Genomic DNA, 25,334 nt, shown 5'->3' with positions numbered 1-25,334 from the left:
TTGACATTAAGATAATAGTATGTACCCTTGATAATGTGATAAGAATGGCATTTTATCTCCCCAAATCCATAATCCCAATCTAATAATAAGAAAAAAATCAAACAAAATCCAATTGAGAACTCTTCTACAACATATGTAACCAATATTCATCAAAACCATCAAGGATAGGGCTGGGAGTATAACTCAGCAATAGAATACTCACTCAGCATTCATGAGGCCTTAGGCTTGATTCCCAGCCCCACAAAAAAGAAATGGAACATAACAAAGAACTGTCAAGGTCATCAAAAACAAAGAAATTTGAAGAAACTGTCACAGCTAACAGGAGCCTAAGGACAAATCATGCCTAAATGTAACATGGTGTCCTGATGAGAATTCTGGAACAGAAAAAGGAAGCTAGGCAAAAATTAAAGGAAGCTAAATAAAATACAGTCTTTACTTGATAATAATGTATCAAGAGTGACTCATTAATTGTGATGAATTATCATGCAGATGTAAAATGTTAATAGTAAGGGAAATGATATGAGGTCATGAGAACTCTACTATTTTCAATTTCTTTGTAAATTTACAACTATTCTAAAATTGAATGCTTATTTTTTAAATAAGCATTCAATTTTAGAATAGTTGTAAATTTCTAGTTGCTGGTTTTTAAGTAGTCTGTTGCTTAAAAAGGGGGGTGTGTAACATTTACTTACTTGAACAGGAAAATTTAGCAACATACTAAGCTAGTTTATTTTCCCCAAAATTTTTTTTTTAATATTTTTTAGTTTTTAGTTTTCGGTGGACACGGAACATCTTTATTTGTATGTGGTGCTGAGGGTCGAACCCAGGCCGCACACATGCCAGGTGGGTGTGCTACTGCTTAAGCCACATCCCCAGCCCCTATTTTCCAAAATTTAATAAATTATATACATTCTGCATGTATAAAAAAAGATGACAGGCTAAGTCTATTCCATTCTTATTTGAGAACAATATAGCACTGATATTTTCTGATCAGAAAAAATGAAAGATAAGTCACAAATATCACTGAAACTTGATTATGCCAACATTCAGGGCACAAAAGCATATTTCACAAGAAAGAGGTATCATGGATATACATAAGCCATGTTTTTCATGAATAGTATATAAAGAGAAGTTTAGAGTATCTCTCTAAATTACAATCTTCTATCTAAAAAGAAGTTGAAACATGCTATAGTGGGAATTCATATATAAATGTTAGTTCTCTCAATGATCAACTTTTACTAAGTTTGAAATTAGCCATGTTTTAGGGGAGGACATTTTAAGAGATAAAAGTATTAGCAAAAGTCAAAATAATTATGTAATCTAGATAATAATATAATTTGTTGTAATGAGATGGAAGAATCTTCATATGATAGTACTGTTAATTTTGAGTTTGTTCCTTGATAGTAAGATACTATCAAATGAAATAGTCTACAAAATACTCTCCTGTGTAAAATAGGTCCTAGATAGACTACAGTTAAAAAAGAGAAACCTTTTAAATAACACCTTCAGCTAAAGTGTTACACACAAAAAAGAGGTGGAAAGATTGTCAAAATTCCATTTATTGGCAATATTAAAAAAAGATGACAGGCTAAGTCTATTCTATTCTTATTTGAGAACAATATAGTACTGATATTTTCTGATCAGAAAAAAAATGAAAGATAGGTCACAAATATCACTGAAGCCTTTCTTTTGTAACCAGAAATTCAAATGCCCTATTTCTATAATAAAAATTTCTGTCATCTCTGCAAAGAATTAAGTAACAAATAGTGAAAACTGGCAATTCTAAAAGCCTAACTTTAGCCATAGGTCTCAATATTCTTTCTTAGCAAATTCCTGAATACAGCTGTTGAACAACAACAAAAACTATTTAATTTTCATTCTCGTTTTCTGAAGGTATGAAGTAGGCAAAGAGTAAACAATGAAAGAAGGGAAGTAAAAGAAAAGCAGAAACAAGTTACTTGGGTAATCCATACATTGAATGATATAATTAATCTAATCTGATCTTCATCTCATCAGGACTGAGATTATTAAAAATTGGGTTTTAGCTCTTTTTAATGTTATGCTGGTTCACCCTTACTTCTAGGGTTCCAATAAAAACCAGGTGAGTGGGGCTGGGGTTGTGCCTCAGAGGTGGAGCACTTGCCTAACAGGTGTGGGACCCTGGGTTTGATCCTCAGCACCACATAAAAATAAATAAAATAAAGGTATTGTGTCCAACTACAAGTGGGAAATATAAAAAAATAAAAAATAAACTGGGTGAGTTTCCTGAGGGCCTCTCCACAGCAACTCTAATTTTTTGTTCTTCTAGTGCCATAAGACTGTTAGTAGGGCTGGGGATGTGGCTCAAGTGGCAGCGCACTCATCTGGCATGCGCGGGGCACTGGGTTCAATCCTTAGCACCACATAAAAATAAAAAATAAAGATGTTGTGTCCACCGAAAACTAAAAAGTAAATATTAAAAAAAAAAATTCTCTGTCTCTTTAAAAAAAAAAAAAAAAAAAAAAGACTGTTAGTAGCTATATTCAGTTTCTCAGTCTTTTAGCCACGATTTTGGAAACAGCAATTACCTGAAGTATTCCCAAATGCTGGTTTTACATTCCTGGCTTCTCTCTTTACCAGACCTTAGCCCCATGAATTCTCACTGTCTTGGTACTTTTTGATGCCTTCAAACAGATTTTTTAAAAAATTTTATCCATTTCTGTAGAGCTTCCATTTTAGTATTAATATTAAATAAAAACAATAAATAAGTAAACTGTGGTTCACTAGGAGATACTACTATAGAAAAAAAAAGATCAGGGTTGGGCACAAAGAGCTATAAAGTTAAGTTGTAATTTTAAGTATGGAGGACAAGAGAGGCCTGCTTCTTTGAGAAGGTAACAACCAAGCAAAGATCTGAAGGAGGTGAGGGTATTTGCTATATGGATATTTCAAACAAAAACTATTAAAGCAGAGGAAAAAGAAAATATGAAGATCCAAAGACAAGGACATGTCCAGTGTGTTCAAGGACTAGCAGGGAGACCACTGTGATTGGTACAAAATGAACTAGTGGGGCAGTGGTAAGAGAAATCAGAGGGGTCATAGAGGGGAGGGAATGATAGATTAGGCAGAGCCTTATAAAAACCATTGTATAAAATTTGGCTTTTAAACTGAGTTGGGGGGGGTGCCGCTGGGGTTGTGGCTCAGTGGTGGAGCCCTTGCCTAGCATGTGTGAGGCACTGGGTTCAATTCTCAGCACTGCATATAAATAAAATAAAGGTCCATTGACAACTAAACTGAGTGGAATGAAGACTCTCTGCAGGGTCTTCAGCAGACCATGATCATCATTTTGGTTTCTGTGTGGAGAATATACTGATAAAGAATATACAACATAACTGCTGTAATAATTCAGGAGATTCAGGAGAGATCATGCTGGCTTGGATTAGAGTGGTGAACCAGTGGAAATAGTCAGGAGTTTTGTTGTTGTTGTTGTTTGTTTGTTTGTTTTTTGGGTTTGAACTCAGGGCCTCACGCTGCTAGGCAAGTGCTCTAGTGCTGTGCTTACTGACCTCCATCTCCACCTCCTAGGGTTTATTTTCTTACCAATCTCATTTCTAGGAAATACCTGAACTTATACCCTCACAAACTTGTAATAACAAAAGAATGAAGACAATCCTAATATCCATCAATAGGGTGGTACATTTTCCCAATCTCTTTCCTGCTTTGGATCTGATTTGCTTTAACCAACGGGGCCAGTTTTATTATTATTATTTTTAAAGAGAGAGAGAGAGAGAGAGAATTTTTTTTAATATTTATTTTTTTAGTTTTCAGCGGACACAACATCTTCGTATGTGGTGCTGAGGATCAAAACCAGGCCGCACACATGCCAGGCGAGTGCGCTACCGCTTGAGCCACATCCCCAGCCCCAACTGGGCCAGTTTTAGAGCTGACATTAACAGGCTTCCACTTTTGTTCTTTTGGACTGCTGCCCTGACACAGTCATTAAAGGAAGCTGGAATAGCTTACTGCAGGATATCTCACACTCAGCTATAACCAACTTTCTGACACATGACTAAAGCCACTGTGAACCTTCCAGCCTAGCACATCCCCTAACTGATTTCAGCTATGTGAGTGATCTGAGGATCAGCAATGAAACCTCTCAGGCAACCAACAGAAGCATAATAAATGTCTGAGTATGGTTTTATAAAAGTGTCAGTTTTAAAGTATGTATCCACACACATATTCAAAAATTAAACTAAAAATAAAAAGCTGAAAACTTGAAACAAATACCTATAAGTGTATCAAATATGTACCATAATAAGTAACTTTTAAAAATGAATTTCTTCCTGCTGGGGCTGTAGCTCAGTGGCAGAGTGCTTGCCTAGCATGCCTGAGGCACTGGGTTTGATCTTCAGCACCACATAAAAATAAATAAATAAAATAAAGGTATTCTGTCCATCTCTAACTACAAAAAAAAAAAAAAAAAAAAAAATTTAAAAAAAGAATTTTTTTCTATTTATCCTTAGTAGGATATAACCTAAAGAGAACAGAACTTCATAGAGATTACTCTTGGATCACACAGTATGATTTACTGTCGGAAGTAATTTAAATATTAAATACTATTTTACATATATTATAGATAAGGCAAGAATTAAACATTAATGCTATTAAGAGCCAAATTTTTCTGTGCAAAAGAGAAGTATAAAATTAAAGAAATTTAAGTAAAAAGCTGTAACATTAAATTTAATTTGGAAATACTGATATGAATTGTTTTGAAAATATCCTCCCTCATTGAAAACACTTAAAAACAATGACACCATTATGGTGATAAGTACTCTTATCATCTAGATCTTGGTTTCTAAAAACCATTTCTTACTAAAAGTAGTAAGAGTTCTTTTAATCCTAGAATTCTCTAAGTCTAAAGAGAAGATACATTTTTCCCCTTTCAATTATTGCCTAAAATCAAAAAAGCACTAAAAGATGTTAACACACACACACACACACACACACAGACACACACCAGCTGGAAAAGCCTTCCACTAGTTAAATTAGGAACAACTTGCACAGAAAAACATAGCTCTACTACTTTCTTTCTTTATTTAGTTATGCTGGGGGTTCTACTACTTTAAATCAAGTAGTACAGTATAATATTACTTGAAAGCAGAAGGTTTTAAAGGTATAATCAGAGATTTGGAAATCATGGCCTTGAGGCCAAATCTGACCTGCCACCTGTTTTCATAAATAAAGTTTCACTGGAACATAGCCAATCATTCATTTACTGTCTGCTTCTGTGCATCAACAGAACTATAGTTACAACAGAGATAGCACACAAACCCTAAAATATTTGCTATCAGACACTATACAGAAAAAGTTTGATGACCCCTGGTACATTCTATTTACCATTAAACTGTCAAAAAAGAAGTAGAGTTAATATGCCAACAAAGGAGACAAAATGAAATCATAAAAGATAATGAAAAAGAAAACAGAAAAGTAAGAAGAGAACAAAAGGTAAATGGAGGCTAGGGTTATTAGCTCAGTGGTAGAGTGCTTGCCTAGCATGTGTGAGGCACTGGGTTTGATCCTCAGCACCACATAAAAATAAATAAATAATATTAAAGCATATTGAAGACCTCAAGAACTAAACTAACATAAATACCAACAAGTACCAAGGTGGCCACTGAGTGGCACATACACTGTATTAGAAAAGAAAACACATTGTAATCAAACTTGGGGTCTGAATAAATAAATAAAATAAAGGTACTATGTCCATCTACAACTAAAAATATTTTAAAAACTCAAAATGCAAATGGGACAAATAGAAAACAAATAGCAAGGTAGTAGATTCAATACAATCATATCAATAATCGTACTAAATGTAAATGGTCTAAACAGTCAAATAAAAAGGCAAGGTCTATCAAATTGGATAAAAATCAAGACTTAATTATATGCTGCTATTATGATTTGGATCTAAAAATGTCCCCGCCCCACCAAAATTTAAGAAAGCATGATCACCAATGCAGTAAGGTTCAGAGGGGTAGCTTTTAGGCAATGATGAGAGCTGTAACCTCATCAGTGGATTAATTTGACAGATTAATAATTTGAATGAACTCCTGAATGGTAACTGTAGGCAAGGGTGGGCATAGCTGGAGAAAGAAGGTCACTGGGGACATATATTTGGGAATTATATTTTGTCCCTAGTTCCTTATATATATACACACACAGTACCCTACCTACACTGCCCCCTGAAAAACCTCTCTGCTTTCAGGCTGCCATGAGCTGAGAAGTTTTCCTCTACCAACACCTTTGGCCATGACTTTCTAATTCACCTTAGGCCAACAGCAACCAACCATGGACTGAATATCTGAAACTGTAAGCCCAAAATAATCTTTTCCTCCCCTAAGTTTTCTTGTCAGGTATGTTGGGCACAGTGAAGAAAGACTGACTAATATAGCTTCCTACAAGAAACCCATTTAAGATATAAAAACACAAATTGCTTAAAACAAAAGAATTCAGGTTCTAGAGCTGAATAAGATGGGAGAAGCACACTTCACTCTATCTTTCCCAACGAGGAGAGCTTTAAAATTTGTATAGTATGCTTGTAGTAGTATTTGAGAACTTTGAAAGTCATTAGTATAAGCAGATTGAGGAAGAAGATTAGAATTCAAAGTACACTGAAGCAGTGGTGAATTTATCCTCTCCCCTATCCCCCATGCCCAGTCTAAATTTATTTAAAAAAAAAAAAAAACAGTAGTGAGAACTGGGAAAGCTCCAGAAAAGGCCTTTCAAGCAACAAGAAAGGGAAATCTTAATGCTCAGAGAGAGTGTAAAAATTCCCCACTTTTTTCCCTTTGTTTTCTCCATTCCCCTCCTACTCCAACTCCCAGGCAAAGCTGAAGTGGTAACACTGAAGGCAGTGGCTGTAAAATCGGTGGCAAGGGGAGTCATCCAGAGTCAAAATCTGAAAGACAGAGACTTTCCTCTGTTTAGTAAAGCTATAGTTCTAACAAGGTGGGGCCAATGCCCATTGTCCTTTTCTTTTTTCTTTCTTTTTCTTTTTATTGTTTTGTTTTACTGCTGCATGGATCTAGATGCAGAAGAAAAGACCTATACAGAAGAAAGGAGTAACTAGAGCCATACTGGGGAAATCACAGAGATAGAACTCAGAGGGTAGCCCCATAAATTTGTTTATGAACTCCTGAGCTCAGTCCAAGCCAAGGACCCGTGGACCGGATTCCATTAAGCATATTGAAGACCTCAAGAACTAAACTAACACAAATACCACCAAGTACCAAGGTGGTCACTGAGTGGCACATACACTATATTAGAAAAGAAAACACATTGTAATCAAACTTGGGATCTGAATCAGGTAGACTGCCTGCTAAAACTAAAACTATCAACACCCTCCATAAGATTTATCAAAAACCAGCTGACTGCCAGGTGCCGTGGGTACATGCTTATCATCCCAGCAGCTCGGGAGGCTGAGACAGGAGGATCACGAGTCCTAAGCCAACATCAGCAAAAGTGAGGCACTAAGCAACTCAGTGAGATCCTGTCTCTAAATAAAAATACAAAAATAGGGCTGGGGATGTGGGTCAGTGGCCTAGTGTCCCTGAGTTCAATTCCCAGAGTCTTTAAAAAAAAAAAAAAGCTGACTAAACCAAAAATTACTTCAAATATAATGATATAGATATGCTAAAAGTAAGAGAAGAAAAAAATTAATATACTATGCAAACATTAAATAAAATAAAGTTAGAATGACTATATTAATATAAGACAAAGTAGACTTCAGTTTAAAAAACAAACACAGTGGGCTGGGGTTGTGGCTTAGTGGTAGTACACTTACCCAGCATGCTTGAGGCACTGGGTTCGATTCTCAGCATCACATACAAATAAATGAAATATAAAGGTCCATCAACAATTAAAAAATATTTTTTAAAAACACAGATAAACAATATAATGATAAAAGGGTCAACTCACCAAGAAAAAAAAAGCTAGACAAAGACACATCTTAACTGAAGACTTCAACACTCTTCAATCAGTAAGAAGTAGAGCTAGTAGAGGGAAAATTGCCAATGATATACACAATTGTATAATACGATCAACAATTGGATGTAATGGCATTTATAGAAAATGATTCCACAACAGTGAAATATACATTCTTTTCAAATGCCTGTAGAATATTCCCAGAAATAGTTCATATCCTGGATTACAAAATAAACCTTAACAATTTTAAAGAACTGAAATTATACAAAATATGTTTTTAGATAATAAATGGATTACATTAGAAATAAAGAATAGGAAGAAATGGTAAAAATCTCTAAACTCCTAGAAATTAAACAATATGTTTCTAGATAATTCAAAGATTAAAGAAGTCTCAAGGGAAACTGAAAAATATTAAAACTTATTGAAAATGATGTGTGTGATGCAGCTAATGCAGGGTTTAGAGGAAATTTACAGCATTAAATGTTTCTTTCTTAAAAGATCTCAATTCAGTATTATAAGCTTTAATCTTACGTAACTCGAAAAAGAAGAGCAAAATAAACCCAAATCAAGCAGAAAAGAGGCAATAATAAACTGAATACAGAAAAATTATAGAGAAAAATCAATGATGTCAAAAACTGTTTCTGTCAAGTCAATGAAAATGATAAACCTCCACCAATGCTAACAAAGAAAAAAGAGAAGGTAGATATGAATTACCAATTTCAGGAATGAAAGAGGAGATACCACTACAGACCATGCAGGCATTAAAGGAATAATAAAAAATTATTAGGGCTGGGGTTGTAGCTCAGTGGTAGAACTTGCCTAGCATGTGTGAGGTACTGGGTTCGATCCTCAGCACCACCTACAAATAAATAAAATAAAGATATTGTGATACTTTGCAACTAAAAAAATTTTTTAAAAAGAATTATCAGGGATAACTCTTCATACACAAATTAAACAACTTTGATGAGATGAGCTAATTTCTAAAAAATTCAAATTACCTGAATTTGCCAAAGAGTAAAGAGAAAAATCTAAACATTCTGAAATGAACACTTCCAAACTCCTCTTATGAGATCAAAACTACCTTCGTACTAAAATGGGGGGAAGGGGCAAGAGAAAAAGAAAACTACAGTTTAATATTCCTCATGAACCAAGATGTGAAATGTTAACATTGAGTCCAAAAATATAAACAAAGAATAATATACCACAATAAAGTGGGCTTTCTTCTGTAAATGGAAAGCTGGTTCAATATTTGAAAATAAATTTATATAATCCATTATATTAACAGTCTAAAGAAGAAAAAATATGATACTAATTAACATGAAAAATATATTTGACAAATACAATATTCATTCATGGTTTTTAAAAAATCTCTTAGTAAACCAAGAATAAAGGGAAATTTCTTTAACCCGATAAAGGGTATTGACCAAAATCCTAAGTATCGAAAAACTAATTCCTTCTTCCTAAGACCTGGAAGGCGGCAAAAATGTACATTTTCATCACTCCTATTCAACATCACACTGGAATTTACATGCTGGTACAACATGGGAATAAAAAATAACAAAAAGCATACAGATTAGAACTTATTTAAAGATGACATCTCACAGAATTTACAAAACACTAGAATTAATAAATGCTTTTGGCAAGGACTTGGGTATAAGATCGTCATACAAAAATCAATTATATTTCTTTACATTTATAAATCAAAACAAAATTTTTAAAATAATAAATTATAATAACTTTCAAAAAAAGTAAAAAGAAAAAAAAAATCTGCTAAATGGCTAGAATATGTAATGTTAGACTTAAAAAAAAAAAACAAAAAAAAAACTCCTTACCTCCATTGGCCAGCTCTAGGATAAACCAACTTTTCTCTTAATACCTTTATAGCACAGTCAAAGTAACTTATAATTTCCTGCCCACTCCTAACCTACTACATCACCACATTTCTGATATTAACTATAAGCCTACCTGGATTCTTTGAAGGTTTTACTGCTGAGAAATAGCCTATTATTATAAATGTTCTATGTTTTCCTCATGTTCTAAGGGTCACAAATGACATTTTCTTGATAATAAATGTCATCATCTTTTTTTTAAAGAGAGAGATAGAGAGAGAGAGAGAGAATTTTAATATTTATTTTTTAGTTATCGGCGGACACAACATCTTTGTTTGTATGTGGTGCTGAGGATCGAACCCGGGCCGCACACATGCCAGGCGAGTGCACTACCGCTTGAGCCACATCCCCAGCCCAATGTCATCATCTTTAATAAAAGATTATTATAAACATTTTTAACTTCAAAAAGGCATAAAATTATGCCTAAAAACTTTAATTTTTTTTTTTTGGCAGTGCTGGGTACTGAACCCAGAGTCTCACACGCACCAGGCAAGTGTTTTACCACTGAGTTACATCCCAAACCCAAAAATTTAAATAGTTAAAGTTGGAAATCCTAATTCAAAACATGTCTAAACTTCTTGTAGATAGCAGTTTAGATGAAGTGTCATATTAATACCAAAAAAAAAAAAAACTTTACCACAAAACCTCTTTCAATTACCACAAAGTGTATTTGTGTGTGGGGGGAGAGTGTGTGTGTGTGAATGTGTATATACACATATTTATATACAGCAACTTGCCAGTTTCACTTGTAAATGTACAATTACCATGTAAGAAAGGTTTCTGCTTTGTAGAACTCAACTGTGAATTCAAAAACAGTTCTAAGAAAGGCCTCTAATTTATTTCATTGTTAGTCAAGTGGTTTACACACCCAAGAAAAAATCTGACATATATAATATGGAAAGGAAAAATGGGAATAGGAGAAATCATCTCAACATCTCTTTTTTCCTTTCTAAAAAATCCCATCTTATGCCTCCTTTTTCTCATCTCCTCCCTCCCACTCCCCAATGAGCAGGATCCTTGCCAAACCCCACACACACACACACAAAAAAAAAAAAACCTTTAGGCCCTTCTCAAGCATGCAAATGTAATTTTCTACCCAGACAACACACTCCCTTTTTAATGAACTCCAAAAACAATCTGTGAATACCCGTAGAAGAGAAAAGAGGAAAATTGCAATGAAAGAAAATACAAACAGAGAGATGTGGGGGAGGGTCAAGATGGATATGGCAAGTCCAGAGTTTAAAAAGACATAAAAGATAATGAAGGTAAAGGGATTGTAATCAAACAAAATGGTTTGCAGGCTGTCATTTCATACAAATTAGAGTCAGAGAAATATATGAATATTCAATAAAAAAATCATTCAATATAGAAGTGGTCCTTCAAGTGGAAGGATCCCTGTCAAGGCCCAATGTGGCTGTCATTCTTTGTTCCATTTTGTAATTTAAAACAAAAAAAAATATTGTGTACAGATAAAAAGAGAGAGAAAAAAACGTTACGTATGCAGGAACCCCAAAAGCCACCAAGAGCAGGAACAAGTTTCTTCATGATATAACCAAATACTATGTCAAAATTAGACATTCAAAGAGTGTCTAATAAATGACAAGAGACACTTCAGTCAGTCACATGATTCAGGATTGCTCCAGATGCACATTATGATTCAGACTTGAACAGTAAACAGAGTAGGCCACAGGGTAGGATGGGAGGACTTAAAGAAAAACACAATGCAAGAAAGGTCATCAAAATGAAAACTGTCTTCTTGCCTCACAATTTGAAGAGAAGTTTTATTGAAAAAAAAATAGCTGTAAACCAATTTAGGCTGAAATAATTACACATTTTACAATGTAACCTCTCAATGATGAATAGAATTCTTCTCTCTGCTTAAGGATCAAATTGGTTGGGCTCTACACTTGTCTGGCACCATGCTGTGGGCTATTTCCTTTAATATATAACCAATCAAAGATGTATTCAGGCTTTTGTGAGTGAGATCCAAAGCATTGTAACTGCATATTCTAGAGCATCATGAAGTTCTCTAAAAGGAGCAAAGCTGTACACAGCAATAGCCTCCCTTGGTTAGCTAATAATATTCAGTAGTCCCTCATTTCTCAAAGGTAGATATTGAACCCTTTTATAATATACCAAATACAGATATTTTTCCTTATAGCTCTTGACCTATAACATTTATACCATTTTTTTCTTCCTTTAATTTTTATGAACATAGTACAAGATCACAGCTGCTTAAGGAAGGACAATAGCAACAAAACCTAATAATTTTTACGAATAGTAAAATAACCTATAAATACCAACTGAAAACTAATAGACTTTATGAGGCTTAATGATAAATGTAATCAATTGAATATACAACTTAGCATAGATCTTTATGGAATTGCTATGCTCATGTAAGGCATATATAAACATTATACCAGTGTTAAATTATAATTTATAGGTGAAAGTAATTTTACATATTGGCACATGTGTTAAACAGCACTATCTATACTATCCAGACTGAAAACAGCCTTTAAAAAACTTCCTTGGGGCTGGGGTTATAGCTCAGTGGTAGAGTGCTTGCCTTGCACATGTGAGGCCCTGGGTTCGATCCTCAGCACCACATAATTAATAAATAAATAAATAAACAAACAAAAATAAAGATATTGTGTCCATCTATAACTAAAAAAATTAAAAATTAAAAAACTTCTTAACAAAATGCATAAGGGAACTAAGTTAAATCAAGGATTTAAGTATGAAAACACGTACATAACAATAATATGAGAGTTGAGTTTTGCTTTTATTATTTACAAAAGGCTCATCACCTATGGTACCCATATGGTAGTACAGAATACAAAGAAAGCTAAATATTTCTTTAAATTAAAAAAAATGTATCTTTATGATAATCCTATTTCACATTTATTGTATTCTTTATAAAACAATGCTTTATTCATTTGCCCATATAAACCATGTTTTTAAAAAGTAGGAGCTGGGATTGTAGCTCAGTAATAGAGCACTTGCTTAGCATCTGTGAGGCAGTGGGTTTGATCCTCAGCACCACATAAAACAAATAAATGAAGATATAAAAAAAGGTTAATTATCTAATAACATTAAAATTACCATTGAAAAGTTGCTACAAAGAAGAAATTACAGCCAGGTACAATGCCTATAATTATATGCCTATAATTCTAGTTCCTCAGTAGACTGAGGCAGGAGGATCCCAAACTCCAGATCAGCCTGAAATTAGCAACATCCTATCTCAAAATAAAATAAAAAGGAATGGAAATGTAGCTCAGTGGTACAGTATTTGCCTAGCATGTATGAGGCCTTGGGTTCAGTCCCTGGTACTGAGAAAAGAAAAAAAAAAAAAAGATGAAATACAAATGGCCAATAAGCACATGAAAAAATATTTAACATCCTCAATTATTAAGAAAGTGAAAATCAAAACCACAATGAGATAACATTTCACACTCAGATTGCTGTTTTACTATAACCAACAGAAAGTAATAAGTTTTGGTGGGGTTGTAAAGAAACAGGAACCCTGAACAAAGTTGGTGGAAATATAAAATGGTTTAGAGGGATGGGTGTTGTGGCTTAGTGGTGGAGCGCTTGCTTACTAGCATGTGTGATGCACTGGGTTTGATTTTCAGCATCACATATAAACAAATAAATAAAATAAAGGTCCATCAACAACTAAAAAAAATATTTTAAAAAATTAAGCTAAGAAAGTAGTCAAACACAAAAAATGAAATATAGTATGATTCTTTTCATATAAAATATTCAGAAAAGAGACAGAAAGCAGTTTAGAGATTGCCAGGGGATGAGTAAAGAGGCAAATGGTGAATAAAAGTTAATGGGAATGGGGTATTTTACTGAAGTGATGAAAAAGTTTTGAAACTAGAGCTAGGTGGTATATACATAATATTGTGAAAGCACCAAATGAAACTGCATTGCATACTTCAAAACAATTGTGTTATGTGAATTTCATCTCAATAAAAAACAAAAGAAAGGCAGTTATAAATTTTCTAACTTAGGACTTAAAGTTAGATGTAATGTTATATATTCTAGAAGGAGAGACTGGAAAGTAAAATAAGATCATTAACTATGGTAAAAGTAATAGGAAATTCAAAGGATATCATTTAAAAGTGACAAACCATGTAGCAAAAGGTTAAGTTTTAAAAAAATGATTGTGGGCATGATATAAGGTATAAACATAAAACCACTAGAACAAAAAAACAAAAACAGACCTTCCCATATATCAAAATAAATTTAAAAAGAATAACAAAGGCATGGGAGGAAGGACTCACGAGGAAATACAGTTAGTAATGAAAACACAAATTAATACAACAGCATTTAGACTAGTCATGTTAAATACATTAATAAATGGAATAGGCTTATTAACTCACTTACTGAAAAAAATATTTTCAATTGACTCATAAATTTAACTCTAGAAGGAAGGAAAAAATCATGCATCACTTGGAGAATGAACAATAGGTTACTGAATGATCAATGGCTTATAGAAGACATCAAGGAGGAAATTAAAAAATTCTTAGAGATAAATGAAAACACAGACACAACATATCAGAATCTATGGGACACAATGACAGCAGTGCTAAGAGGAAAATTCATTGCCTGGATCATTCCTTAAAAAAAGGAAAAAACAACAAATAAATGATCTCACACTTCATCTCAAAATCCTAGAAAAAGAAGAGCAAAACAACAGCAAAAGAAGTAGAAGGCAAGAAATAATTAAAATCAGAACTGAAATTAATGAAATAGAAACAAAAGAAACAATTAAAAAAAATTTGACAAAACTAAAAGTTGGTTCTTTGAAAAAATAAATAAGATCGACAGACCCCTAGCCATGCTAACGAAGAGAAGAAGAGAGAGAACTCAAATTACTAGCATATGGGATGAAAAAGGCAATATCACAACAGACACTTCAGAAATACAGAAGATAATTAGAAATTATTCGAATCCTTATACTCCAATAAAATAGGAGATAGTGAAGGCATTGATAAATTTCTTAAGTCATATGATGTACCCAGATTGAGTCAGAAGGATATAGACAACCTAAACAGACCAATATCAATTGAGGAAATAGAAGAAACCATCAAAAGACTACCAACTAAGAAAAGCCCAGGACCGGAGGGGTATACAGCAGAGTTTTACAAAACCTTTAAAGAGAAACTAATACCAATACTTTTCAAGCTATTCCAGGAAATAGAAAAAGAGGGAGAACTTCCAAATTCATTCTACGAGGCCAACATCACCCTGATTCCTAAACCAGACAAAGACACCTCAAAGAAAAAAAAACTACAGACCAATATCTCTAATGAATCTAGATGCAAAAATCCTGAATAAAATTCTGGCAAATTGGATACAAAAACATATCAAAAAAATTGTGCACCACGATCAAGTAGGATTCATCCCTGGGATGCAAGGCTGGTTCAATAATCAGAAATCAATAAATGTTATTTACCACATCAATAGACTTAAAGATAAGAACCATATGATCATCTCGATAGATGCAGAAAAAGCATTCGACAAAGTACAGCATCCCTTTATGTTCAAAACTCTAGAAAAACTAGGGATAACAGGAACATACCTCAATATTGTAAAAGCTATCTATGCTAAGCCTCAGGCTAGCATCATTCTGAACGGAGAAAAATTGAAGGCATTCCCTCTAAAATCTGGAACAAGACAGGGATGCCCTCTCTCACCACTTCTGTTCAACATAGTTCTTGAAACACTGGCCAGAGCAATTAGACAGACGAAAGAAATTAAAGGCATAAAAATAGGAAAAGAAGAACTTAAATTATCACTATTTTCAGATGACATGATTCTATACCTAGCAGACCCAAAAGGATCTACAAAGAAACTATTAGAGCTAATAAACGAATTCAGCAAAGTGGCAGGATATAAAATCAACACGCATAAATCAAAGGCATTCCTGTATATCAGCAACTAATCCTCTGAAATGAAAATGAGGACAACCACTCCATTCACAATATCCCCCCGCAAAATAAAATACTTGGGAATCAACCTAACAAAAGAGGTGAAAGACTTATACAATGAAAACTACAGAACCCTAAAGAGAGAAATAGAAGGAGATCTTAGAAGATGGAAAAATATACCCTGTTCATGGATAGGCAGAACTAACATCATCAAAATGGCGATATTACCAAAAGTTCTCTATAGGTTTAATGCAATGCCAATCAAAATCCCAACGGCATTTCTTGTAGAAATAGATAAAGCAATCATGAAATTCATATGGAAAAATAAAAGACCCAGAAGAGCAAAAACAACTCTAAGCAGAAAGTGTGAATCAGGCGGTATAGCGATACCAGTCTTCAAACTATACTACAGAGCAATAGTAACAAAAACAGCATGGTACTGGTACCAAAACAGGCGGGTGGACCTATGGTACAGAATAGAGACACAGAAACCAATCCACAAAATTACAACTATCTTATATTTGATAAAGGGGCTAAAAGCATGCAATGGAGGAAGGATAGCATCTTCAACAAATGGTGCTGGGAAAACTGGAAATCCATATGCAACAAAATGAAACAATCCCTTTCTCTCGGCATGCACAAAAGTTAACTCAAAATGGATCAAGGAGCTTGATATCAAATCAGAGACACGGCGTCTGATAGAAGAAAAAGTTGGCTACGATCTACATACTGTGGGGTCGGGCTCCAAATTCCTCAATAGGACGCCCATAGCACAAGAGTTAATAACTAGAATCAACAAACGGGACTTACTCAAACTAAAAAGTTTTTTCTCAGCAAAAGAAACAATAAGAGAGGTAAATAGGGAGCCTACATCCTGGGAACAAATCTTTACTCCTCACACTTCAGATACAGCCCTAATATCCAGAGTATACAAAGAACTCAAAAAATTAAACAATAAGAAAACAAATAACCCAATCAACAAATGGGCCAAGGACCTGAACAGACACTTCTCAGAGGAGGACATACAATCAATCAACAAGTACATGAAAAAATGCTCACCATCTCTAGCAGTCAGAGAAATGCAAATCAAAACCACCCTAAGATACCATCTCATTCCAGTAAGATTGGCAGCCATTAGGAAGTCAAACAACAAGTGCTGGCGAGGATGTGGGGAAAAGGGTATACTTGTACATTGCTGGTGGGACTGCAAATTGGTGTGGCCAATTTGGAAAGCAGTATGGAGATTTCTTGGAAAGCTGGGAATGGAACCACCATTTGACCCAGCTATTCCCCTTCTCGGTCTATTTCCTAAAGACCTAAAAAGACCATGCTTTCCAGAAATGCTTTGACTCCATTCATTGGAAGCTGAATTTTTCCAGAGTTAGACTTAACAAGTCTCTGGCTTCTGGTATCTACTCTTCTCATTTTTGAAAATGGTATACTACTGACCCATTTTTGTGCTCAGGAATTTCTCAAAGGTCAATCTGCGGTACATTAGAGAACACATCTGCACATTCCTTCATCACTGCAGGTGTGGGTGAGGGGGTAAAATTCAAAGTCCAGGCTTTACTGATAATACTCAATTACAAAAATTCTGGAGGCCAAGAAATCTGCATTTAAAGTGCAATCTTGAGCTGGGGGTATAGCTCAGTGGTAGAACAAAAAAAAAAAAAAAAAGCATGCTACAGGGACACTGCTACATCAATGTTCATAGCAGCACAATTCACAATAGCAAGACTGTGGAACCAACCTAGATGCCCTTCAATAGATGAATGGATTAAAAAAATGTGGCATTTATACACAATGGAGTATTACTCTGCATTAAAAAATGACAAAATCATAGAATTTGCAGGGAAATGGATGGCATTGGAGCAGATTATGCTAAGTGAAGCTAGCCAATCCCTAAAAAACAAATGCCAAATGTCTTCTTTGATATAAGGAGAGTAACTAAGAACAGAGTAGGGACGAAGAGCATGAGAAGAAGATTAACATTAAACAGGGATGAGAGGTGGGAGGGAAAGGGAGAGAGAAGGGAAATTGCATGGAAATGGAAGGAGACCCTCAGGGTTTTACAAAATTACATACAAGAGGAAGTGAGGGGAAAGGGAAAAAAAAAAACAAGGGGAAGACATGAATTACAGTAGATGGGGCAAAGAGAGAAGAGGGGAGGGGAGGGGAGGGGAGGGGGGATAGTAGAGGATAGGAAAGGCAGCAGAATACAACAGACACTAGTATGGCAATAGGTAAATCAATGGATGTGTAACCGATGTGATTCTGCAATCTGTATACCGGGTAAAAATGGGAGTTCATAACCCACTTGAATCAAAGTGTGAAATATGATATATCAAGAACTATGTAATGTTTTGAACAACCAACAATAAAAATTTTTAAAAAACTTATAAGTTCTAACCAATTTTTGGTAGAGTCCAAGATTTTCTCTACATAATATCACATAATCTACAAACAGGCATAATTTGACTTCCTTCTTACCAATTTCAATGTCCTTTATTTCTTTCTCTTGCCTAATTAATCTGTTAAGACTTCCAGTATCATGTTGAAAAAGAGTAGTGAAAGGGGACATACATGTGTTATTTCAGATCTTTGAGAAATAGCTTTCAAAAAATAAATAAATAAAATAAATTTAACTCTGTTGCATACAAGAGTTACACCTAAATTGGAGATTTAGAAAGGCATAAAGGATTAAAAAAGAAAGACAGAAAAAAGATATATCTGACAAATGAAAATGATAAGAAAGTATTCCTGATATCAAACAGAAGAATTAGGCCAAAAAAATGAAACAAAGGATATTTTATATTGCTAAAATCAAAATTAAAAGTGATTATGTAACAATTCTTCATATCTATACATCAATAAGACAAAAATCATCCATATAAAGCAGAAACAAGGAGGTAAAGTAACAAGACTGATAGAAACCACTAATAACAGGAAGTTTTGACATACCACTATCAGTAAAAGATAGGCTAAGTGGACAAAAGTAAGAATGAATATATATAACAATAAGATTTTGTGGAAATATATACACATATGTGTGACTCAATTTGGAAATTCAGTGTATGAAAAAGGTGGTATTTCAAATGCAAGGGAAAAGATTGATTTTTAAATAAATGATGATGGGAAAACGGGATAGCATTTGTAAAAAAGATAAAATTAGCTCTACTCTTCATACCATACACACAGACTTAATATGAATGAGAGATCTAAATGTAAAAAAGTTAAATTACACAGGTACTGGAAGAAAAATTAGCAGGTTTTTCCATAATCTGTTGCAGGAGAAGTTTTCTAGCTATGTTCCAAAGTCCAGAAAAATTAGAGAAAAGATTATTAACTATGACTACAAAAAAATGAAAAGAAAAAAATTTGCATGACCCCAAACACCACAAAGTTAAAAGACAAATGACAACTGCTAAAGGACTTATAAAAATCAAGAGGGAAAACCACAAAAACTGAAGGTCCTCTTAATAACTGAGTTCTTTAAAATGTTGAGAGAAAAAAATGGGAAAGGATATGACCAATTTATTTTTTAAAAAAAGATTTAAAATGTTATCAGGGGTTTTTTTTGTTTTGTTTTGCTTTTTGCCTGTGTGTGCTACTGGGGATTGGACCCAGGGCCTTACACACACACACACACACACAGAGCAAGTTCTCAAGCAGTTATATTCCTGGCTCAATGCTACATCTTCAGCCCAATATATTCAATTTTTAATGGTCCTTAAACATACAAAAAGATGTTCAACTTCACTCAGAATAAGAAAAATACAAATTAAAATTATTCTTAGTTACTATTTCTTGCCCATTAGATTGGCATAAATTTTAAAATACAACTTAATTCTCTTGATGAGTCCATGCAGAAATAAGCACTCTGATTTGTTGCTGCTGGAAATGAGAAGTAGCCTAATCCACTTAGACGGAAATCTGGCAATGTCTAATAAAGCTATTGCAATGGTTTAGATAAGATGTGTCACCCAAAAGCTCATGTATGAGACAACATACAAGAAAGTTTAGTGGTGAAATGATTGGGTTATGAGAGCCTTAGCCTAACCAATATATTTATCCACTTGAATAGATTAACTGGGTGTTGTAACTCTAGGTAGGTAGGGTGTGACTGGAGGAGGCAGTTCACTGGGGTTAAGTCTTTGGGGTATATATTTAAAAAAAAAATTTTTTTAGTTGTTGATGGACCTTTATTTTATTTATTTATATGTTGTGCTGAGAATTGAACCCACTGCCTCACACATGGTAGGCAAGTGCTCTACTACTGAGCCACAACCCCAACCCACTGGGGTATATATTTTGTCCCTGGTAAGTGAAGCTCTCTTTCTGTTTTCTATTTGACATGTCCTGAGCTCCTTTCTTCCTCTACACCCTTATGTCTTGATGTTCTGCTTTACCTCAGGCTCAGAGCAGTGAAGCTGTCTGTCTATTGGCTGAGACTGTGAAACCACGAACATCAGTCAAATAAACTTTTCCTCCTCTAAAAGTGTTTTTGTCGAGTCTTTCAATCACAGCAGTGAAAAAGCTGACTAAAACAGTTACATATGCAGTTATATCCTTTGGCCCTGCAATCCCATTTATATGAATTTATCCTGCAATAATGCCAAAATACTCACATGCAAGGTTATTTGTTGTTTGAAAGTATTGGAAACTCTATAAATATTCATTCAGGAAACTGGTTGAACAACACTATATTATTGTATATATACTTAATGAGGTACTATGCAGCAGTTAAACAAAAACCCTCAACTGATATGGAGTGATTTCTAGGCTATATAGTGAAGTGAAAAAAGCAAACTGCAAACGAGTATATAAAGTATGCTATTCTGTGCAAGAATGAAACGGGACATAAAAGCACATACATGTATCTCTGTTCATACACACACACATATACATCCAACTACTGATAAATATATTTTTATTATGGATTACTAATTCACTACATAAATATATCAGTTTTTTAGCTACTCCTCTGTTGATATTTTATCCTGCTGACAATATTTTCAGTTGTCTGCTAATATACATGTTTTCTTAATGGACATGTGTTCATTTATCTTAGTAAAAACTTACAAGTAGAAGTGCTAGATCATAAGTAGGTTGTACGTGTAGTTTGATAAAAAACCACCAGATCTTTTCCCAAAGTGGTTTATACCATTTCTGAAAACAAGATATTAGAGGTCTAGTTGCTTCAATATCCTCATATTCAGTGGTGTCATCCCTATACTTTTTTTACAATTTTGCTGTATGTTTGAATTATTTCAAAACAAAGTTAAAATAGAATTTATCTATATTTACTTTATGCCTGTTCCAAGTGAAATAGTTACTACTGTTGTTATTATTTCATAGCAACTTATCCAAGGTCACAGATAATTGTTGGCATTATCCACTGACCCCATCTCTCCACTCCATCCAGTGTCCATGCCATTATGCTGACTGTCTTTATCCACACAACCTGCTTCTAAACTTTATCCCATACTTCATTTTAGCTACATACTTTCTTGGCCATGCTTTTTTTTTTCCCCCAAGAGTTTTTTTTTAAGAGTATTCTATGGACAAAAGCTTTAACAACCTGGGACTAAAAGATAGTGCCAGAAACTGAGACTGTCTGAGAAATAAAAAGACCTCTGCTTATCCACATTTTAGACCTCAGCATCACCCCAAACTGTTCCACCTCCAAAATCACTAAGTCTCATATCCCATCATCTACTAATGCCTTTTCTTTTTCAGTGTTCACTCAATTATCCCATTATAGATGTTTTCTATATCACTTGAACTTCCAGTCATTAGTCCATTCATTTTCTCTATTCTTCATTGCTCTCTTGGGTACCTAGTCTATAATAATCACTTTTAAAATATTGATAAATAAAATCACCATCATCCAGCTTAGATTCTGTGGTTCATTATTTTAAATACTCTCTTGTCTAAAATCTGTTACTCAATTCTTCATTTGAAAACCACCTGGCAAAACCTTAATTCTAGAACTATCTGTGTTCTCTATGTTGGCACTTAAACTAGAAAGCACTGATAAACAAAAAACATACAATGAGACTAACTAATGCTACTGAGAATTCAGGTTCACAAGTTTTATTTGGGCCCACAATATTATCAGACGTTCTTATTATATTTTCTTCATCAGCTTGGTCTTCTTTTTCAGCAACAGCTACATCAAACCTCTTCCTCTTTCTTCAAACTCCACTTGTTATCTACACTTGGATGTTTCACATACATTTTAAATTCAACACGTTGAATACTGAATTCAACATTTTTTCCATCTAACATAACCCCTAATCATCCAAATACATTTGTTCTTTCTCCAGCCCCCTCGTCTTGGTAAATGGCATTACCATAAGGCCGGAAATCTGGCAATCATCCTTGTTCCAACTACTGCCTCATACTTAATAAGTCATGTTGACTACTTCCTATATATGCTTAATGGGTACCAAGTATCCCAAATCAATATTGTCATTTTATTTTTTAATGAAATGCTAATAAATGTATGTGTTGTCCATGCACAGGGGCCATGCTAATCTCTCTATATGTTTCCAATTTTAGTATATGTTCTAATGAAGGGAGCACTCAACATTCTTTTTTCTTTTTTTAATTGATTTTATTTTTTAAATACATGATAGCAGAATAATTACAGATCTTATTACACATGTAGAGCACAATTTTTCATATCTGTTTGTATATAAAGTATGTTCACACCAATTCATGTCTTCATACAGGTACTTTGGATAATGATATCTATCACATTCCACCATTATTGCTAACCCCCTGCCTCCTCCCTTCCCCTCCCGCCCCTCTGCCCTATCTAGAGTTCCTCTATTCCTACCATGCTCCCGCTCCCTACCCCACTATGAGTCAGTCACCTTATATCAGAGAAAACATTTGGCATTTGTTTTTTTGGGATTGGCTAACTTCACTTAGCATTATCTTCTCCAACGCCATCTATTTACCTGCAAATGCCATAATTTTATTCTCTTTTGTTGCTAAGTAATATTCCACTGTGTATATATGCCACATTTTTTAATCCATTCATCTATTGAAGGGCATCTTTTCTAAAAACTATAGTTTTTGAAACCCATTCTCCTGGCCTCTACTCTAAGCATAATTCTAATTCCTTCTCCAAACTTCAGAGTTAGCATTCTAATTGGCTTAAGACTCCTAGTAGGACCTCTTTGATAGGATCCTAGCTAAACTCCCTTAACTTTATTAAACTTCTTTTAGTCTCAAACATGTTAACTCTCACCCCTAGAACTACATTCTCTATATAATTCAATATTCTCTACCTGATATGCTTTCTCTATACCTCTTAACCTGGCTCATTCTTACTTAAATTCCACGTCTCAAATTAAGCATCACTTACTTTAGGCTCTACCCTATTTTCCAGATTAAGTAAGTGCCCAAACTCTTACATTAGTATAAATCAACATAATATAGAGTGGTAATTACAATATATGAAAAGTGGTAAAATTTTTTAAAGTCTTTTTTTTTCTACCTGGAAGAATCACAGACAAGGCAACATCTGTACAGTTTTAAAGGATGAAGTGAGTTCACTCTTTCTCTCAACACACACACACACACACACACACACAAGGGAAGAAGTAAGCACAGTATCCAAACAGATACACAAAAACATGAATGTGACAGGGCATGAGAAAAGCTTTAAGGAGGGGACAGAAGAAGGAGAGAGGATCAGGAACAAATAATTTGGTGTTGTAGTAAAATAAAGCACAAGGAAGTGATAGATCCTCTTCGTACTTAACAATGGTGATCTGCAGAATATCTGTTTCAGAATTACTGGGCATTTTAAAAAACATATGATCTTTAGGTTTCATCCTGGATCTAATCAATCAGAATCTCTGGAGTTGTGAGCCCAATAATCTATAATCTTACCAACAGCCCAAAAGATCTTATGCCCATCAGTTCAAAAACTTTAGGTGATATTTTTTTTTAATAGAGGGAAACTGACCTTGGTCCTAAAAACAGTCATTTAAGTAGTTTTATTTTTTATATAAATGTGAAGACAGAAAAAAGTTCCTGTTTAGTCAACAGAGACTAGCAAAAATTTTTAAGGTTCTAGAATAAATAACACACCTTAGACCCCTCCCTCCCTAGTTAACAGGGATGATTAACTGGCTTAAGCAAACCAAGGTAAACCAGGGGAACAACACAAGTTTTTTGCATTGGAAGGCAGAAAAAAAAAATAGCTTAATCCTTGAGAGAATCTCATAGAAAGACACTAATTGTAGGGTCTGCAAAATAAAAAGAAACCCAAACTCAGCTAGGCACAACTCTTCTGTGACAGCAGGATCTTATAAAAGAGTGGACTAAATTGTGTGCCTGAAGTGACCAGAAACTAATAAGTGTACAAAGAGAGATACCCTAGGTCAACTGGAGCACTGAGAAAGTGAGTTGTCCATGAAGTCATCCTCACTTGAAAAGACCTTACAGGTCTTTACCAAAAGCTGAACGAGTTAAATATTGCTGCCTGGGGACCAGCAGCACCAGACAGCTGAGACAAGTGTTTTGACTCTGAACCATCTGGCAACAAAAAACAGTAGTAAAGTCACCAAAATTCTTCCCTGCTGACTAGTGGAAATCAGATATACATTATGTTTAGAATGAATAAACTCTCTGAAGTTTTAAGACAACTGCAGGGGAAAGGGAAATGCCTATATTTTAGACAACATATGGGAAGGGATAATATTCATCTGTCTGCTAAATACAGCATCTAGGGACTTGGGTTGGTTTTAATCTAAATTAGAGAAATAAGAAATGGACTACATTTTTACTCTAAGTATTATGAAGCAGATCATACTAGTTGCATGATAATGTGTGTAAAACATCTAGCACAGTGTCTGACTCATTGCAATTAATCTATAATAAATGGTACTCATTGCAGCTGTTATTATTTTAGAGGGAGAGAGATACAAAAGTTGTTAAAAGGTTTACAGTCTAAACATTAGGGAGAATGGTTACGAAAAGGAAAAAGTAGGAGAAAGATCTGAGTTTGGAAAATATTTGTCTTTAGGCATGATGATTTTGCACTGAAGAAAGACATCTAAATAGAAGTATCTGCTTGCTTAGAATGCATACATTTTTGTTTACTGAAATCTTATCCTTCTTCTACCACCATCCAGCTCCCATTTCTGCTAATATACCCTCAATCCTTTGCAATCATTCTTGCCTTCTTCGATCCTTTAGTACTTTTATATTTCTACAATTACATTCTGTTTTATATTATAATTATTTTTCTACACTTTGTCTTGTCCACAAGATTGTATTACTTTAGGGAAAGGAGAGACTAAATCCAGATAGATTTTTGTTTGTCCCATAGAATTGAGCCCATAATGAGTACTTAGTAATCTATCAGCAACTATCAAGGTAAGAACCAGACCTCTTTATGAACATAAATAAGATCACCTAAATACCACCATTTCTGGAATAAAAAAAAAAAGGAACCCAGGATTCTGTGTGATACTGGCAAGATCCCTGATCCTCCCTCCCCTTGCTCAACTTGAACAGGTTCCTT

At 34.4% G+C, this 25,334-nt stretch overlaps 1 protein-coding gene and 1 non-coding gene across 2 annotated transcripts in view; both read right to left on the bottom strand.

The window, feature by feature from the left end:
* The window catches only part of Zswim5 (zinc finger SWIM-type containing 5), a 184,569-nt gene that overhangs the window by 122,967 nt on the left and 36,268 nt on the right, over positions 1-25,334 (bottom strand). The gene's annotated exons all lie outside the window — the stretch shown is intronic.
* Positions 22,270-22,375, bottom strand: LOC143405301 (U6 spliceosomal RNA). Its single transcript, XR_013092020.1, has one exon. It is a non-coding gene; the product is annotated as a U6 spliceosomal RNA (small nuclear RNA).

This window comes from Callospermophilus lateralis, chromosome 7 (assembly GCF_048772815.1).
Source record: "Callospermophilus lateralis isolate mCalLat2 chromosome 7, mCalLat2.hap1, whole genome shotgun sequence".
Taxonomy (NCBI): Eukaryota; Metazoa; Chordata; class Mammalia; order Rodentia; family Sciuridae; genus Callospermophilus; species Callospermophilus lateralis.
The sequence above is the reverse complement of the archived record's forward strand: the minus strand, read 5'-3'. Positions and strand labels throughout refer to the sequence as shown.